This window comes from Amblyomma americanum, chromosome 1, assembly GCF_052857255.1.
Source record: "Amblyomma americanum isolate KBUSLIRL-KWMA chromosome 1, ASM5285725v1, whole genome shotgun sequence".
NCBI lineage: Eukaryota > Metazoa > Arthropoda > Arachnida > Ixodida > Ixodidae > Amblyomma > Amblyomma americanum.
The window spans coordinates 174971625-174979165 of record NC_135497.1 but is presented as its reverse complement, the minus strand read 5'-3'; the positions used below and the strand labels follow the sequence as shown (position 1 = coordinate 174979165).

The 7541-nt window shown below is 46.4% G+C and overlaps 1 pseudogene; it reads left to right on the top strand.

Moving 5' to 3' along the window:
• Positions 1 to 211: 211 nt before the first annotated feature.
• Positions 212 to 7225, top strand: LOC144114233 (uncharacterized; annotated as a pseudogene).
• The last annotated feature ends 316 nt before the right edge of the window (positions 7226 to 7541 follow it).

Sequence of the window (7541 nt, the reverse complement as noted above, 5' to 3'; positions counted from 1 at the left end):
TTCAAGTTTTCACTGCGTCCGCAGAACGCTGATCGGAGAAACGTTTCTGACTAAACAAAAGACTGCAGAGAAGCCTATCAGCCGCTGTTATCGCGTTGCAGCAACCGCAGCAGTCTTCTGCGTGCCTGGTGAAGTTGAAACCTACAAATTAAAAACACTGAGGAGAAAATGCGAGCCACGTAATATTCAAAGCTTTATACTACTGCTGCAGCACTACGATCCACAAATATCTTAAAGCTTTGGCATCAGATGTGTCTGGTCACTTCAATGTTTTCTGCTTGTGGGCCACACTAAACCGAAATGTTGAGAGTGCCAGAGGACGAAAGGCGGTTAATTGTTGATTTAAGTCTGAGGGGCTACTCGCAGAAACAAATTGCAGCAGAAACCAATCGTGCAATTCACACAGTGAATAGAATAATTAATGCATACCGGAATGACGGCAGGCTTCAGGATGCCCCTCGGCAGCCTCATCGCAGAGTGACAACAGGTCAAGAAGACAGAGAGCTAGTAGCCGCTATACTATACTTTTCAAATGCGCAGCAGCTCATTTTTTTTTAACATCAGGCAAAAACTGATCAATGTGTCCGGCCTAGATGTATGCATCTAAAGCCAGTAAAAAAAAGCTTGAATACAGTTGAGTGCGACCCGTTCCGATTTTGACCCGTGTTTTATCAATAAGCGTTGATCGCGAACCCCCTTTTCTGTGGGCTCAACCACTACCGGGATCCCTACCGTTCGTTGCTTGCGATGACTCACCAACTTGAAGCGCTCGTTGTCCACGTCAGCCATATCGGCCACTGACTCGTCACCATCCATGATCGTTGACTCAGCCCCACTAAGCGATGAGGTCTCGCTGGACGGGTGGTCGAGTGCATGTTCTGGTCACTCCACAGCCTGGGAAGCCATGGCCACCTCTTCCGAGCCAGCCTCCTTTGAATGCAAGGTCCCTTTAGGCTTGCCGGCGCCGGAGCAGCCGTACTCTTCCCGTAGGGACAGTACCGCTTTGAAGATACTGCCGTCCTCGAATATTCAAATAAAACTAGGTAAATGAGGAAAAATTAGCTAAATAAACAGAGCTGAGGCGACAGGCGATCGAACAACGTCTTCGTCTTCCTCTTCCTCCGACGCGCCCAAGGCTCTAAATGTGCCTAGCCGTACTGCGAATGCATGCCTAGATCGCAGGGGCAGAGGCTTGCCTCACCGGATCAGGCCTTCCGGGCCCCCGCGATCAAGAGGCATAAGGATCATGAGTACACAAGGCCCGTGAAAAACACAAGTGTCAGAGCCTAGATGAGAATACCTACACAACAAAAAGATTGATTTCAAGAATCATTTCAGAACGATTATACAGTGATTCCATCTACAAGGTCCCCATATGTGGAGGTAGGAAATGTACCCCTGCATCTCGTTTTTATGTGCAAGGTATCTTGCAGTGTCGTTGCGCTTGTTTTCATGTCTAAAGAGCCATCATTTCATGAACGGTCAGTTCAGCACAAAAGCCAACTGTGAATCGGATAGGAAGCAGCCTGTGCTGCCAAAAACGAAAACAAAACCTTCTATTGACTGAAGAAAGCTGGCTCTGATGTCGGCCACTTTGTACTTCAATATTAGAGTAACATGACCACTCAAAGCAGTTTCACTGCCCTGAACCCTAGTTTCAAACCGCGGCTGATACTCAACTTAGAACCTATCTATTTTCTTGCCATCCAGAAAAGCCATCCTGCAAAGCTCCGCGTTCCTGCCAGACTGATGACTGCACAGCAGGTGTTGCCCTACAATTTGAGCTTCTTAGACAAATAATGTATCTCATAGCTCTGCAGTCTTCCAATCTTCAAATAAACCCAGTGCATTGGGTATAGAGGCCAACCCTACAAAAGACCACAGCCAGCCTGCACTGTATATTGCTGACATTCGCAAAACCACTAGCAGGTACCTCGATCCTCCCTACTGCTTGCTGTTCACAAAACCATTCACTGAAGATGTGCCAGGTGCTCCAAACCAGCCAGCCGCTCACAACAGGAGCGCTATTTCAAGTTTGTGTCAATCAAAAGCATCAAAATCTGCAGCAGCGGCCACACCCGATTGGTCAAAACGCCGGAAGCAGATGTCGGTTCGGTTGCGCCTGTGAGCAGCGCCAGGATGTCACTGCGTTGCGCTTGCCGCAGAGAAATATTCGAGAAATGGAATGCGACCAACGCAACATAAGAAAAATTTACCCACATGTTGAGTTGCACATCGGATTCCACTGTAAAAGGGGGAACATTAAAGCTGCTTTATTTACCCAATGGTCTTAAACAACTACAAACAATAGTTCAGATACTTTTTTCTGCAACGTAAAGGCCGGAGGTGAACTTAAAGAAGAAAACATTGCAGCAACTACGCATGGCTCTGCAGTGACAGAAGGCGGCCGCTACAGCCGCCAATGGTAAATACATAGCAGCTAGCTTGTTCGCGCAACACGGCGTTTTAAATTCATCTTGAGAGGAAAATGGAACGAGAGAATTTGTGGCATGTACTCACTCGCTGCACAATGCACGCTCCCTGCTGTCTGCAACATCGCTGCACATAAGTTGCTGCAGTGATCAGACGGTTGTGCAGACAGTAATTTACTTTTTTCATTTCTTTTGTGCAAGCACTGCAAGGACGACTTGCCACTGTTAGGTTTTTCATTTTTCTGCAGCAAATAAATAATGGATGAGCTAAAAAATCTGCTTGCTGTGTTTCTTTTCATATATGCATTAGGAGACTTTGCAGACAAAGACACAGCTTTAGTCTTCAGTGTGCCAGGTGCTCCAAATAAGCCAGCCACTGACTACAGGTGTGTCACCAATATGCAGCTTTAGCCTTCAGTGTGCCAGGTGTTCCAAATCAGCCAGCCAATGACCACAGGTATGCCACTAAGAGGCAGCTTTAGTCTTCAGTCTGCCAGGTGCTCCAAATCATCCAGCTGCTGATTATAGGTGTGCCACCAAAATGAAGCTTTAGCCTTGAGTGTGTCAAGTGCTCCAAATCAGCAAGCCACTGACTACAGATGTGCCACCCACCAAGACGGAGCATTAGTCTTCAGTGCGCCAGGTGCTCCAAATCAGCCAGCCACTGACTACAGAAGTGCCACCAAGATGCAGCTTTAGTCTTCCATGTGCCAGTTACTCACATGAACAAGCCACCATTGCTCTCGTAACACCAGGAAAGCAATCTAATCGCGGTGATTAAGAGAAACGGTTCTGGGATATCACAGACTCGAAATACCTTTGGTGTGACTTAAAAGACAGTACTTCCAGGAGACTGTCAAAAGATTTCACAGGTGAGCACGAGCTACCTGTCCAGCTATTTTTGAATTTGAATGAATAAGAAAGTGTTCCATTTTTTTCTTTGAAATAGTAATTAGAATAATTTTACTGGGTTCCTATTTCATAGCTAGAATGATGTGCATAGTCACACTTTTTAGTTCTCTGGCAGATTGGAACTCAATGAGTGCTGAGATTGTGGAGTGATTTGAAGCAATGTGTACTTATGACCAACATTTTATTAATATGCTTCAAAGGGCAGAAAGCTGGCGAAGTTGGTAATGCATCTTGGAACAGCAATACGAAATACGAAATGCACAGAAGTAGACTTAGGCATCCTGTGTTCAATTCTGTGTGTTCAGTCTTTTGCACTGGTCTTTCACATTAGTAACTAACTGTTCGGTTTTGCCTTGTGTCGTATTTACGGCATAAGAATCTTTTTAACCATTTCGCCTACCACGCCCCCCCCCACTGGCTATTTCTAGATCTGTGCTGGCCTAGTGCTGTGTGTTGCTGTAAGTGCAGTTAACCTTTTTCCCACTGGTCAATGGCATGTAGGTGTTTTAATCGTGCATTTACCGGACTCTGCTGTTCACCACTGTTAGAGTTAATGGCTGTTAATGGCATAACATGGTTATGTCTTCAAAATTGCTGTAGGTTGTTGTTGGCGCTAGGCTTTGCAACACTTTATATAGCATTGTGTGCAGAGACTTAGGCCAACTGTTTTTACCTTCCAGAAGTGCAGGACGACGTAATTCCAATATTAAAAGAGATTATGGCAGAGCTTGTGCAACAGAGTGCTCCTGAAGAAGATTGAAAAAGTCACGTCATCAAATGTGCCAACAGGATTGGCGGAACCGGTGGATAACAGCATTCTCGCCCTTCTAACTGTTCGGTTTTGCCTTGTGTCGTATTTTCGGCATGATAAGAATCGTTTTAACCATTTCACCTACCACGCCGGTGTTTTTAATGGTGCTTTGTGTCCTATCGATTCATGGTCCATGGCGCTGAAGAGCTAAAGAACTTTCAGGAACCATCTGTTGAGACACCACAGGTAGCGCGCGTACAAACCAAAACTTGCCGAAACCTGTTTTGTGTGTCCAGTGCTGCCATGTGGGAGACTCAAGTCGTCCCGTAGAAAATTTGTGTCACACACTGCTAGCCATCTTGACAATACAACAAGAGCTGTTGTGTGCTCTTTTACAGGATGTGTCGGCACGTTAAACTCTGCTGCTGGTTCATTCAGGACATGTTTCTAGGTATCACCAAGAGGCCGGAGACAACTAGCATTGTTCCAGTGTGGTGGATGTAGACAGAGTTGGGGACCGAACCTGAAATCGAGGTAGCTCAGAGCAATGTTTCAATTCTTTGCACCGAGAGTAGATCGGCTCAGGAGCAAAGCACCAGCAACCACTCAAATAGAAAGCTTCTCACAGATAACTTTCCACTCTTTCTGCTCAAAATTGAAGCACAACAGCATGCACGTGCAAAAACAGTACAGTATATAACGAAAGAGGAGCAGAATCTTCACAACCTGAGCCAGCAGATAGTTTTGATAGATTGGTCGGTAACACTGTTTCAGGTTCTGTGGTTCGTAGCATCCAGTCCTTGCTTACAGAATATGTAGGACACTGCCGCACCTATGTCACTCAGGTCATCTCACTGCTGCAGCAAATACTACAATGAAAATTTTCATCTTGTGCAGCTCAAGACTTGAATAAAAAGAAAACAACCTCTGTGTACCATTATGTGCCAAGTGAAGGCGTGATACAGTTTTTCATGGCTGTGGTACCTGATAATGGACGTCATGTGTCTGATGATTGTTTTTCTTAGTGCCTTTGCCTTGTGTCCGTCTTTCAGACATACGGCAGAACATGGGGTACAGGTAATCCCGTACCAGGATGAGTTTGAAATAGCTGATCCGCTGGGCTTGGCAAAACGGTAATTCAAACTCCGGGGTGTATATATGACACTGAGCAATTTGCCTTTGCATTGCAGGTGACAGGAATGATGCTTTGTTACCAGAAAGATGCAAAGAAGTCTAGATGGCTTGCAGTGCTGCAGCCTTTGATAAATGACTTTGTTCATGCGGAGAGATGTGGAACACTGATCAGTGGAATAAACAAACACAGTAATGCTGAGATTCATTATACACAAAAACCTTGAAAGATATACAGTTGATGGCTTCACCAAAAATTTCAGTTCATGGGCATACTTGTGTCGGTTCTGCCTGGTCGCATGCACAGATTTTGACTAGCAACCTCATGTAGTTGGGGAAAGACGGACACCAGAAAATTACAATAAATATCTTGAATGCCTTGCACGACCATGGTGCGGTCTCATCCTTCCGCATTCTGCAGCACTTTCATGTGTGTGGTTGTGGCTTGCTACCCTGCACTACACGACCATAGCAAAGGGGTAGTTCATAATGATTCTGGCTTTATACACTCATTACTTTGTGAATAAAAAGCGTGGTTCACGTATGTAACAGTCATCGTGATAAGCACTGTGCGCGCGGCTGTCCCACTGGTACACGCTGAGATATGCGCTATGCCTTCCTTTCCCTCACCCAGTTCTCACATAAGTCGTGTGACCGTTCTGGGCACAGGCAGGAGCTTATTGGTTTACGTTTTTTTTATGGCAGCTCCACCATACTTTTTTTGTATATATTGCGCGACAGAACATTAAAAGGGGTCATTTCTTGGTCACCACCATGAGTGTCTGTCTGACTCGTCTGACATGGTGTCAGAAATGGGATGAAAGCCGGCTCCGATGTAGCACCAAACAGCACCGCCAACAAGAGGATGACCAGAAGCTGCTGAAACAAGAGCAAGTCGTCCCGGTGGCAAGCGACAAGCAGCACTTCAGAATGGTGGGAATCAAGCCTCCGAGGCCCTTCGACTTCTAGAACGTCGCGGACTGGCCCGCCTGGAGGGACGAATTTGAATACAGATTCGCCTCCGGACTACACGAGAAGCCAGCCGAAGTTTAAGAACTCTTCTCTATGCAATGGACAGAAAGTCGCGGGAGATTCTTCGGGCACTAAATGTCAAAGATGAAGAAATGAAGGACCTCAGCTTCGTAAAGTCGAAGTTTCAGAGCTACTTTGTCCACACCAAGAATGTAGTCTATGAGAGTGCTCGCTTTAATCAACGCCGACAGCAGCTGGGCGAAACTGCAGACCAGTTCGCAACCGAGCTAAAGCAGGCTAACAGACAGATGCGAGTTCAGAGACATGAAGGACCGCCTAATTAGAGACAGGTTCGTAGTTGGTCTACGGGATGAGGCTCTATCGGAAGAACTACAAATGGATCCGAACCTCACACTGAACATGCCTTTGGCAAAAGCGCGTACGAGCGAAACGGTGGAGAAACAGCAAGCAGAGCTAAAAGGCAACGACTGTATGGTCCCGGAGGCTTGTATCGGCGCAGTAAAGTCGAGGAAAGCCGGGGCAAGGACAGCATTTTCACGCGTACAGAAGAATGCTTATCATCACAAGAGCTGCAGCTTCTGTGCCGGTCAGTATCATCTGAGAAGCAGTTGCCCAGCGCTACAAGAAAGGTGCAGGTTCTGCCGAAAGTTGGGCCACTTCGAAAAAGCAGGCAGACGGGAATCTCGACGGCATTGCCGAACCTGATAAGAAATTTCTTGGCACGGTCGAGCAATCACAGAACAGAGCGTCTGCGCACTTCGTCAAAGAACTGATAAACGACCACGAAGTTGGCATGAAAGTAGATACTGGAGCAGAAGTGACTATCGTAGGTGAAAAGTTTCCGTTCCTTCCAAGTTCCCTGCATCAAGCAGGTGATCTGATCGGGCCGAGCAATGCAAGCATCCGTACAATCGGAAAATTTGATGCTGAAATAGCTTGGAAAGAAAACCGTTCGCAACAAACTATTTACGTCATGCACAACTTGCACACGCCCTTGTTGAGATTGCCAGCTATCAAAGCCCCAGGAATCGTACACTTTCTACATGAATTGCTGACTGCTGACGTCATAGTAAGCAGGTAGCCTAAGTTATTCCAAGGGACAGGGTGAATATCTGGGGAACATAAGATACTCCTTGTGCCGAATGCAGTCCCGTACGCGGTGTCTACACCCCGACGGATTCCTATACCCATGAAAGAAAGGGTTAAGGAAGACCTGGACAGGCTAGAACGAGAAGGAATGATAAAAAAGGTTGAAGAGCGGACAGAATGGTGCGCGCCTATTGTCCCCGTAATGAAGCCGTCTGGAGCAGTAAGAATCGGCG